The sequence below is a fragment of the Pinus tabuliformis genome, chromosome 1_1 (assembly GCF_031772625.1).
Source record: "Pinus tabuliformis cultivar Carrire ecotype Pingquan chromosome 1_1, CPIR1, whole genome shotgun sequence".
Lineage (NCBI taxonomy): Eukaryota > Viridiplantae > Streptophyta > Pinopsida > Pinales > Pinaceae > Pinus > Pinus tabuliformis.
This window is the reverse complement of record NC_142297.1, coordinates 943917228-943930289: the sequence shown is the minus strand read 5'-3', so window position 1 is coordinate 943930289 and position 13062 is coordinate 943917228.

Sequence of the window (13062 nt, the reverse complement as noted above, 5' to 3'; positions counted from 1 at the left end):
ACAAATGTTCTCAATGATTCTTTCATAACAAATCTCTGCTTAAAACTCCATAACCTATACTCAAACGGTCCTCCACAACTCCACCTGTTAACGGTCAAGATGACAATGTGACCTACTTATCTATGACTCTCTAAACCCTTACTGTCTATTTATTACACGCAAACCCTTAAGTTTATCTCTCATATACACGCAGTCATTTCATATACACAGTCTTTCCATTTTCTATATACACAGTCATTCCATTTTTCATATACACACAGTGTTTCCATTTTCATATATGAGCAGTCATTCCATTTCCATACACACAGTCATTCCATTTGTTAAATAGCACTCGTTTTATAGACAGTAAGAGTAATTTTGAAGGTTAACCAAAAACAGGGGATATGGGGCTTATTGTCAGGACAGAGCCCATAGGGGTAAAGTATATGAAGGGGTATCCACAACGTAAAGGGATGCTATAGAAGCCCAGATGGTTAAATTTTATTGAGAAATTTGATGGCTACCACAAGGAAATTACCAAGTCTTTTGCAAGGTCATTTGATGGCACAAAAGTGGAGATAGAAGATATTAAATTTGCAGTCACAAAATCCTTCATAGCAGAAGCAACAGCACTGCCGAGGCAAGGAGAAATATGGTTTAAAAACAAGGAATTTCATGGTGAACCTTGGAAAGTGATCCTGAGAAACCCAGGTATGGATGTTACAGTATTTAGGAAGGGAATTCCTATTTCAGCACTCAAGAACAAATAGGGTAATATGTTGTTGATATTGCAAAAATTCATTACATGTGAAGGAAGATTTGGGTTTATGTATGTTTACCATATATGCTTATTAATGAATTTTTTAGAAAATTGAACCATAAACCTTCCCTTCTTCCTTCTACAAATGGCAAAAAGAAAATTGAATCCATAAAAACAACTATGTATCATCACGGATTAGTGAAAATACTAGTTGAATTCCATTTGAAAAGTATAGGGGATATCTGGGAAGATTTCTTGGTAAGAAATTTTTTCCAGGATGCTCTATAGTCACCTGAGGAGAGTCATGTTAAGAAAAGTAGGAGGAGAAAGATCAGCATTAACATTCAAAACAAATCTGGAACCTCCACACAAAAGAATGATGCAGAGACAACTTCTAAACCAAAGGTTAAAAAGCAGACTAAACAGAAAGGAAAAATGAAAGGGAGAGCTGAAGAAATCAATGAAGACATTCTTGAACCTTCATCACCATAAGAATATGAACAGTTACTCTCTGAAATACTGACCAAGATTAAGGGGCAAATCAAGAAAAGAAGGAGATAGGGAAGAGGAAGAAGGACACAAGAGAAGAAACCATAAGCTTCCAAAACCTGAGAAGGAGCTCTAGACTCTGAGGTAAGGTGAGGAAGGTAACATCAAAAGGAGCCCAATTCATAAAATTATAGGAAGAAACCCTAGTTCAATATACTAACATTATTCCGCCTGAACACAGTCCACAAAACTCTCCTCCATAGAATTTTTAAGGCAGCCCAAGCAGAACTTCTCCTGGCATAGATCTAGTACATCAGCAAATCTATGACTACATAGAGTCATTAGAGAGAAAGGATACCTCAATGAATCCAGGATCCTCAACCAATCTAGAGTAGCCTGTTAATCCATAAGAACCTCTAACTAGCTCTCTCAAAAAAGAAATCTTTGAGTTAGAGATTTTGAACAGGCATATTAAAAAAGAAAATGAAACCTTGTGGGAACAAAACAAGCTGGATAAAGCTATTCATGACAACACAATGCTGCACCTAGGATTATGGTACAAGAAAAATAGGAAGCTGAAGAGGAAAAATGGGAATTTGAGAAGAGCACTTATCAACCTCAAATACATACTTCTTATGAAGAAGCCCAGGATGGCAATCAGTGCAAGGAGAAGTAAGAAAAGGAAGTTGGGTGTGCTGGCAAAAGTATCAGAACAGATGAAATAGGAGAAAGAAGTTCACATTTTTGAAAATTGCATGGGGACATGCAATGATTTTGCAGTGGGGTATGTTGAGCCTCAAAATTACTCTTTCCCTAGCAACTCTTCTCATTCCTTTTCTTTGTTTTTCCATAAGAAAGATGCATTATCATCACTAATAATTGGTATATATTGTCTTGAGGAGGACATTTAGTGATTTACATATTATTATTTTTATGTTTTGATGTTCGAATAAATTTTTGTATATTAGCTACGGAACGCAGCCTATTCTGTAGCTAACCAGCTGTTCCGCAGCTACCTCCACGCTTTAACAGGTTCCAGGTGTCAGAAGGAGAAACTAGTCACATGGGCAGCTTTGAAATCGTCATGACATGGACCTTGTCCTATTCATTTAGCCCAGGTCGACAAAGAAGATGGCATAAAACTACGTGTCACATAGAATGAGTCATTCTTGCGGACAAGATCGACCTCCCTAGTATCTAATGATATCTAGTGACAAGAAAGCCAATAAAACTCTATCTTTCTCTAAATATGCAAGTTATAAACAAAGGCAAACAAGTGTTTTAGGCCTACCTTGGGTCCAATGCAATTTTCTGGAAGCCTCGCTCCGTTGATCTAAATGAGCTCCCATGTAGCGAATCTGCAAACAAAAACAAGCACACAAATTAAATAGCACCTGAAAAGCCAATATCATAAAGCATACTTATCATGATGATCAAGGAATTCATGAAACAAATGACATAAGACAATTTGTTGAGAAAAACGAATCTGATTGTATTAATTCAAATCAAAGAAGAACTTTACAACCTGTGCCTTGATGTTGTACAAGCTCCTCCCAGGGTCCAACAAGAAGTCTCCTCTACTTTGAAAAGTTTCACTCTCTTCCCAATGAAGCCAAAAAGGTATGTGATCTCTCCTCTCAAGCTTAACTAGGAAGTCTCAATTCCACCAGCATTTACCCTCAAAAATGTTCAGCTTCTAACCTCTCTAGCAACCAGCCCAATGCCTTAATTTATAGTGCAATGGAGGGACGTTACTAGGTCCACCTTCAAAGGGATAAAGCCCTCCTTCAAAGGGATAGCTCCTCTCATCAAGGGATTATCTCCTTCTCTTTTGGGATGCATGAACCACCTAAGAGCGAACCATCCACGTCAAAATTCCTTCTAGAATCATCTAGAATTAACCCAAAGTGAGTTTTTTAGAATAAACTTGCGCCTTTTTTACTTTCACAGGGGTCCGCACCCACTCCTTTAGAGACAGAGCGGGCAGGTCCGCAGGTAACATGAACAGGGGGTGCAGGACCGCAGACAACAGTGAGAGAAAGTGTGGAACCAGAGCTTTACTGATTTTTAATGTCTTTCTCTCATTTTCAAAGCTTGACATGAAGAACTGAGGTCTGAGACTTGCTTAGGAGGACAGTATGAATGACGATAGACCCATACTGACTACAAATAATCATGGTGACAATATTTTGTGTAAAAAATTGCCCCCTAAAGTGCGAAGTCTGTAGTAGATGAGGATTTCATTTATCATCTAGGAAGAGTGAAGTACTTTATCATTTCGAGGATCATCTTGTGGAGAGCCCGGTTGGAACCTGTAAAAACATTCAATGCAAAATATATATATGAGATCATATCATCGCTGAGGTAGGCATTCCCATACTCAGATCAAAACTGACTAGAAAACTAACTACTGCTCTGATATAGGAATGATCTTGTAATACATCACAAGTATAAACAGATGTAGACACAGTATGGATGCAGCCATCTGTTTATGAATAGTCCACAGTATAATGAATACAAAATTCCTCGCAGCCTGGATGGTGGAAACTAGATCCAGGGTCTTCATTTCTACTTCCCGAAACAGTACGATTCTATCCATGCGAATGAATGTGTTGAAGTCGAACATGGTAGAAACCACTTGATTACCAGTCAATGATGTAAACTGTTAACAAGTGTGAGAGAAACCACCAGTAATGTCAATGGCTCTCAAAGTACTCAGTACAATCCATGAGATGTGAATAGATATGTTGATGTCAAACATGTCACGGAATCCTTTGATCAAAGGTCAATGATGCAACCTATCGTCGAAGGCGAGAAACCTGCCATTGAGGTATGCAGATCCCAAGGTACTGACGATTTCTAGATCATCTTTCTAGATAATGAGCTGAAGTCGATAGAAAGCGATCCGTCGTAGGCAAGCCCACAACACGAAATCATAGATCAAGTTTGAAGAAATTTAGTTGCAAGGATTGACTCAGGGATGGTCAAGATGGATGACAGATATTTTGCAGATGAATGGCTTATTTGCACTGACCTCTTGAACACATAACGACACAACAGATGGTTTGGTAACAATTGACCCAAAGTTAATACCCAGAAACCGACTGAAGACTTTCAATGTGGTTTGATCAACTGTTAGGCAAAGGATTTCCCAATCCAGGTGAATAAAAGTGTCGTGTTCAAGAGTGGTTACAAAGTATGACAAACAGGCTCATTTTTCTCTCTTTCCCCCACCATTTCTGGCAAGTACCTCTTTATTTTTGACAAGCTTGAGGAGGATAACATTTTCTTGATTATAAGCTCATCCTTCGGATGAGTCCAACTTAGTTTAAATTCAAACCCTAAGAAGGAGTGGTCTGTTCCTGTTTGTAATTGAACAGGTCCTTTACTGTTAAATTTTAACGAGTCCAGTATAGGAGAAACTCGGTGTTTTTCAATTTTAGAGAGTCTGAAAAAACTTAAGAAGACTCCATGGTTGTCCTTTTTCGTAAATTTGTGTCTTCCAAGCCCGAAAAAGTATAAAATAATACTTGAGAGAACCGCTTGATCATTACGATCAAGGATTACTTTTCGTAATTAGTGCCTCTGATCCGAAAAATTAAAAAAACGATCAATGACACGTCGTTTTATAACCAATATCGAATTTTAAACGACAAAAATCTGGCAATCTTTTCATGTTTTTACGGTCAGAAAAAGAGCTGTAAGTGGACCATCTTTTTAGTTCCTTTTTAATGAGTTTAAAAAGAAAAACTCGGCGATATTTTCATGTTTTAGGAGTCAGAAAAGAGCTTAAAGGTGATTCTAATGTTTTTTCGTCGAAAATGACCGATTTCGCCTAAAAAAATCTGTTATCCTGAACAAAAACTCAATCATTACTCATACCTGTTTAAAATGGATAAAAATGCTGCAAACGTTATCTTTCTAAAGTGAAACTTAAACAAATTAACAACTCATTTATTCAAAAAACTTATAAAAATGGCTTTCGTAAATTCATTTTTACTGTTTGAGTTTTGGGTGAGAAAATAGAGCTTTTGGTAATAAACTTCCCGTGAAGATTGCAGAAAATCTATCTGTTGGAATTGAGTGTCGTCTCCTCCAGGTAATCCACATCATCCTACCCTTCAATTTCATCCATTTCAAAGTTGTTTTTAGGTTTTAATTTCATTTTTTAGGAGCTTTTAGGTCAAAAAACCCGCGCGCGGTGGTCCGTAGGTATAACACAGGGGACCCGCAGACCCCGACTTTTTCGCACAAGGAAAAAAGTCGGGGGTCTGCACCTGCCCTTAAGGCAACGTGTGGACCCACGCACTGTCTCTAACAGAGAGGGTGTGTACCCCGCGCAAAGGTTTTTAAACATAACAAACTCAAATTTCACCCAAAAATTTCAATTTTACATATTCTAATTCGCCTTTTTGTTGAATGTAGAGTATACATCATGCTTGATTAGCGAGAATGGGAGCATGAGGACGTAGATCTTGCCATGATAAATCATCAACCTTCGATTGATGCATTGAAGGCATGTGGCTTATACAAATTCTGGGCCATACCTGGCATGAGGGCCCAAGTGGACTTTCTGCAGTGGCTGGTAGATAGGTGGAGCATACAGGACCAGTGCTTCTTCGTTGGTGGTCATCAGCTCGAAATGGAGCGAGCAGACATATAATTTTTGACTGGTTTGCCTAAGAGAGGTGAACACTTGACTCTATTCGGGACTAGGCCAGGTGGCCAGTCTGTCGATAGCCTCCGGCTAGAGTTTTGTAACAACCAGACTAGAGACAAAGGGATAGATGTTAAAACCATATACCTTCCTGAACTCAAGGTAATCACGTTTACTGTTACCAGGATCTGCAGGAGCGCAGCACTACATGTAGCCACTGGATCCCAGATGCGGATGGCAGTTGACTGCTTTCGAGGCACCATCTTCAACTGGTGTGATGCTGTGTTGGCTAATATAAAAGGCCAACTAACTAGAGCCAAGAACGGACAACTGAAGACCTTTGGATATGGTGCTTTAGTTGTGAGTTTCGGTCTAGAGAGGGTCCCAGTGTTGGTCCCACAGCACCTCACTGTTGGAGCTAGACTTCCTCGAGAGCCCAAACTGATGCGATGGGTTGCAGTTATGGCCCGTCATCCTGAGGAGGGGGCAGAGGTCGTTCGATTCACTCCTGAGTATTTCCATTGGTTGGAAAACTAGGTTTTTGCTATTCAAGACTTTCCTTATGCTGGGGTAGATTTTCACGGTGACCCAGATATGGCTCTTCCACCAGGAGAGCAATGGGATGACTCAGGGAAAATCATTTTCAACATTTTTCTAATTTAATTTTTTTTTGTTTTATCTCGTCCCAAAATTGATAGTTAAATTTTAAAATGTAGATGTAGGTCCACGGTGACCAGCAGCTCTTCTGCCTTACGAGAGGAAAGAACCAGCTGCAGTGGCACCGGCCCCATAGGACGAATCAGCAGAGACCTTGGTCGAATTGGAGAGCCATATAGAGCATTTGACAGGAGACATTCTGGAGACTGGCATAGATGACATTCCTCTTCGACTACAGCGCTATGTGATTGGGGTCCCAGGACCTTTCAGGAGGTTCCTTTGTAAGGTGGCCCGTACAGTGGTTTCTTATCGAGATCATCACCAGTGATAGGATGAGCGCCTATTGTAGACACATATGACATTTTTGCTTTTTGTACTATCATTTTTTCCAATCATAAGGTGTTTTTCAACCTATGATTGAAGACGATGTATATTTGACACACTCCTATATTATACTATATCACTATTACCAGCTTATCTTGTAAAACATGTTATGGAATGTTTTTAAATTTACTTGTATGATTATTGCAAATGTCTACTTAACATTCGAGAAGCAATTGCATCTGCTAATGTATTTAAATATCTTGGAATATGCTGATATTCAATATAATCAAATTCACGTTCCAAGAGACACACTCTAAAAAATAATCTTAATAACACTGGATTTCTAATGGCATATACTCTATTAAGTTGTAATACAACGAGTTCAGAATCTAACCTCACTATCAAACTCTGAATCCCAAATGAAATAGATTCAGATAATAACTCAATCACTGCACTATACTCTGCAATGTTGTTTGTTGTTTGACCGAGGCTTACCCCATGCATAGATACCAACTCGTCAGAGGGCGAATAAATAACCGAAGTTGCAGAAGAAATGTTCCATGTATTACAACAAGCACCATCATCAAAACCAATGTATGTTTGGAGAGGCGTTGACATCTGCAATATCAAGAGTAAAACCAAGATAAGCAGGAATAATGACGAAAAACACTCTCTAAGATAAGCACACTTTTTAAACTAAAACACACCAACTAGAAAGAAAACTAACCTAACTAAAAATATCCACACCCATTTTTAAGCATAATACCTCTTCAGGTAAAGACCATTTCTGGGTTTACCTAAAGAGACCCCATCAAAGTCTACCAATTCATAGGCTCCTTTTGCTAGCTTTCGCTTGACAACATAAGGACCATGCCACATAGGTATGAATTTTCCAGCGCCTAATTTATCATTTGCTTGATTGTACAATAAGACTAGGTCTCCTTCCGAAAAATTTCGAGGGGTAACATTTCGATCATACTGAGCTTTAATACGTTTGGCATGAGTTTCGATCGCCAACGCAGCATCACGTCGATTCTCATCTAGTTGAGCCAAGTATAACAAACATTTTTCCTCTTCGGAAGTGGCTAGAAGTAACTCGATGGCCATTTGCAATGAAAGGATTTCGCATTCAATGGGTAACACAACTTCCAGACCATAAACTAGTTGGAAAGGAGTGAACCCTGTTGACGTTTTTACTGAGGTTCGATATGCCCAAAGCGCTGAAAATAACATGTTATGCCAATTCGACCTATGAATCCCAATGATTCGTCGGATCATGATGACTTGAACTTTGTTGATGGCTTCAACCAGACCATTAGCTTTTGGATAATATGGAGTTGAACTATCGTGACGCAAGCCAAGCTAGCCTGTAAGTTCAGTCATCATAATGTTTCGAAAATGATGCCCATGATCAATGATAATCGCTTGTGGAAAACCAAACCTAGCAATTATATGATTGAACACGAAAATCGCAGTTGTTTTGCCATCTGCCTCAAATGTAGGCATCGCCTCGGCCCACTTGGTAAAATAATCTACCGCAAGGATGATATACGCATGCCCCCCGGCCAAGTGAGGGTTACATGTAATAAAATCGATACCCCATTTTGCAAACGGACCGACGACAATTATAGGGTGGAGAGGAGCAGGTGGAGCGCGCATCTTTCCATCAAAAATTTGGCAGTTGTGGCATTTTTGGACCGCGTTAATACAATATTTAAACAAAGACGGCTAGAAGTAGCCAGCGCGCAATATCTCTTAGGCTGTGGCATACCCAGACATATGACCGCCACATGCTCTAGAGTGACAGTCATTTAGAACCCTTTCAGCTTCCTCATGAGTTAAACAACATCGAAAAACAGAGTCCGCCTCACGAAGATAAAGAGTATCTCCAATAATTCTGAATTGTTCGGACTAGAATCGTATTTTTCGACGTTCTGACCTTGAAATTTCTGGCCGAAAGGATTGGGTCTGGAGATAAACGATGATATCCCCATACCATGGATCTAAAGTGCTGATTAGAAACAAGGATTCGTCCGCAATGGGCTCCTCCACCACAGTTTCCGTGTCAGCACGCGGGAAGTCACACATTAACTCCGCAAAAACTAAAGATTTCTTTGACTTAGACTTTTCAAATTCCAGGTCGAACTCCTGCAGGATCACAATCCATTTGGAGTACTTTCCCCCTAGCAATTGCTTGGTTAAAATATAGATCATAGGGTTGCAATCAGAAATTACTGTAGTTTTACGTAGTAAAATGTAATGATGAAAACGTTGGACAGCTTGAACAGCTGCCAATGCCAATTTCTCCACATGTGAGTATTTTAGCTCAGTTGGATTTAAAGTTCGACTAAGGTAATATATCACATGTTCAGTACCGAATTCATCTTCCTAAACTAACACCATTCCAATGGTGGAATGGGAGGCGGCGAGATACAAGAATTAGTCCTAGTTGTAGTTGGGAGGATGCAATAACGGTGCATGGGTCAATGCATGCTTTAGTGCATCAAAAGATTTATCAGCTATCTCATCCCAAAAGAATGGAGTATTCTGTTTCAACAACCAGGTAAAACCCTTTGTGATTTCGGCGTAGTTAGTAATGAATCGACATAAAAAGTTTGCTTTCCCTTGCAAACTTTGGAGTTGGCGAAGACTCAAAGGAGGAGGCAATTTGAAAATAGCTTCAACCTTTGAGGGATCGACATGAATGCTGGCTTTGAAACAACAAACCCCAGTAACCGACCCATTTCTATACAGAAAACACACTTTTGTGGATTCAACCTAATCCGATAATGCCTACACCTCATAAATATTGCTCGTAAATGGATGAGATGATCAGCTCGATGTCATGAATGAGCAGGTAAATCATCGAGATAGGGTTGCACAATGTGCTTGATGTCATGAAACGCGTAAGACATGGCTCTTTGAAAAGTTGCCCCGGCGTTCTGGAGCCCAAAAGGTAATTTGCAATAAGAAAATGTCCCCCATGGACAAATGAAAGCCGTTTTTGGTTGATCAGCATCTAAAATATTGATTTGATTGTATCCATAAAAACCATCCATGAAGGAGAATATTTCACTACCGGCACAATTATCAATGATTGTATCGATATAGGGAGTTGGGTAATTGTCTTTTGGACAGGCTCGATTAATGTCCCTATAATCGATACATATTCTTTTTGTCCCTTGCTTTTTGTTAACAGGAACAATATTCAATACCCAATCCATTAACGGAATTGGATAAATGAAACCTGCTTTGAGTAATGTTTCAACTTCTACTTTAATAGCAGCAGCTTTTCTCGGGTGGATCTGACGTAGACGTTGCCGGACGGGTTTAGCATCCGGGTAAGTTTTGATTTCATGAACAACAATTGCAGGGTCAATTCCTGGCATTTCCTCATATGACCAGGCAAACACGTCGTGGAATTCTTGAAATAGGGCCTTATATGTTTGAATTTCATCTTCCGTACACGAGGCACCTATATGAATGTTTTCAACAATTCCAGGCTTAACCGAAATATCAATAGGAATATTTCGAGAAATGTTTCCCAAATTTAACTCTGAATCACGATTTTTCATTGGATTATGAGGTTCCTTGACATATTCAGTCGTAAAAATAGATGAAAAATCATTTTCAAAATGATCACTCTCGGGTAAAAATGAAGATCTATGATGAAGATCTTCCCATGGTAAATCATTGACACATAAAATTTCACGAATTTGCTCATCAGTGTGAACAAGTTCGGAAAACGTTGTTGAATCTGAGTTTGATGTTGAAAGTGACTCCTCATGGAGCACATTCATTAAGTCAATTTTGGTTGAAGATGGGTCAGAAAACGACTGCACGGCCCGATACGCAATTTCATATGGACTCAAAGGCATAAGATCACCAAATGAGTCTATCTCATATTCGGAAGGTACGATCGAAGGATCATCATAAAAAATGGTGTCTGACGAAATCATATGAATGGTTGCAGTAGAAGACGATGCGTTGATATGAGGAAAAGGAAAAGTTCCCAGTAAACCATAATCTTTAACTAGTCCTACTCCAACATCCTTATACGGGATAGTTGTTTTGCCGACATGCTAAATACTTTCAGAAGAGGCTGGGTCGGATGAAAAGTAAGTCAGCTGGTTTATAGTTACGATCTTTCCATTATAAGGGAACTTTATAAGTTGAAATACTGATGAAACGACAGTTGTCATAGCATAAGACCAACTACGACCCAAGAGAAGGTTGTAATCTAGAGGGGCATCAACCACCTCCACATCTAGATTAACAATTTTGCCTTCAACCCCTATAGGTAAATCTTGTAGAATGCCAAAAGGATGAAACCCACGACCATCAAAGGCCTTTAGAATCGTCGGGGATTGATTTAGCGAAGGAGAACCAAGCGATCTCCAACATTGTATCGACATAATACACATTGAGGCTCCCTCATCAATCACAGTCTTATAACAAGGTCTGTTTTTTACTAACACTGGGATCTGGAAATCCATTTGATGAGGTAAGCGCGGTGTACTATTTTCTAGATCGAAAATTAGAAGGTTCGAGTCCTGAACGTCAATAGCTCCTATAGCTGACAATAGTAATTTACACTGTGCTGGGCATGATTGTAGCACTTCGAAAGCCGACATTGCTGAAGGTGAAACAGCCAAATCTTCAACAATGTTATAGTTCTGAGCCGCTCTCGCATGTGGAATGAAAGCTGACTTTCGAAGTATACCCTTGGCGGGCGATTTGATTACTAAGTCTGGGTTAGGTTTCTCGATCTGTAGCGGATCGGAACCAGGAGCTGAGGTTGATGGGTTCGAATGAGAAGATTTTGCTTCCTTACCATCAACAGGACTTTTACTTCCATAATCATGCGATCAAGTCGCAATCCTAACATGGGACATCATCATTATGGGTTCTTTGGAGGCATTTGAGGAAGAACCTATCATCTTACTGTCTTGACTTGGAAAAGGATCCTTCTAAACAACAGGCGTTCGGGAACCTTTGACAATTTTCGCAACCTCTGCACGATGAGGGCAGTCTCTTGTAAAATGTTCTTTGTCACAAATGAGACAAGGATAACGAGGTTTGCGTTTCTCATCATTTTATTCCGCTTTTTCTGGTTTCTCTTTCAAATTTTTATCTGTTTTATTTTTCTTCTTCCCTTTCTTCTTACCATCGGATTTTGATTTGGCTGTAGATGACTCTACAACATGAATATCGGTGGAAATTTCCGCGGAAGAATCTGGTGTAGGGGAATTCTTGGAAGATTTCTTCTTACTTTTGGTATTAACCGTACCAATCATACCATCAGCGGCATGAGACCCTGAAGGAGCTGCAGTGATTTGATTTTATTTAGGAAGATCGGGGATTTTCTCGTGTAACATACCTGACTGCGTATAAACTATGTCAAGGTACTGAGCTTGAGAAATTATTTGCTCTTCAGTAACGACTCTGGCCTTAGCTACATCCTTAGTGATCTTCGGTAATAAAGATTTTACAAACCATTCAGCTAAGATCTGATCCGGAATAAAAACTTTCACTAAACGTCGTCGATGTCTCCATTCATGAATGTGATCTGAAATGTAGGTGGATGTTGACTGCTTTAATGAAGTTAATAATTCCGTGCCATTGTCATATCTGACTGGCAACTGAAAATGAGTTAGAAACGAAGTAGCTAACTGACTAAAGTTATAAAAAGTGGCTCGCAGTAACTCAATGTACCACTTGGCCGCAAGACCAATTAGAGTGCGCTGGAAAAGCCTTAAATGGACTGAATCATCTGAAATGGAATTAGACGCACATCAGAGGTGATAAGTCATCACATGGTTCGACGGGTCCTCTCCTGATTTGCCTTCAAACTTAGGAATATCACTAGGCAACTTATTCAACATTGGCGGCCAAAACGGAAGATAGTTAATTAGATCATTCGTAAGGCGCGACAAGTCAGGCAAGTCCAAACTTGCGATAAATGGTAACTAACGATTAGGGTCCCTGAAACCCTGGGTCATGAGACCAACCCCAAGAGGAGGATATCCAGGATAACTAGGAATTGGAATTGCATTTGGGATATTATATCCTCCCGGAAAACTAGGATTAACCGGACCGTACTGGGGTTGTTGAGGTTGCTGATATGTATACCCAGGGTACGGTTGATACTGATAGACTGGCTGCTGCACAGCAGGACCAAATTGGTACTGTCCCT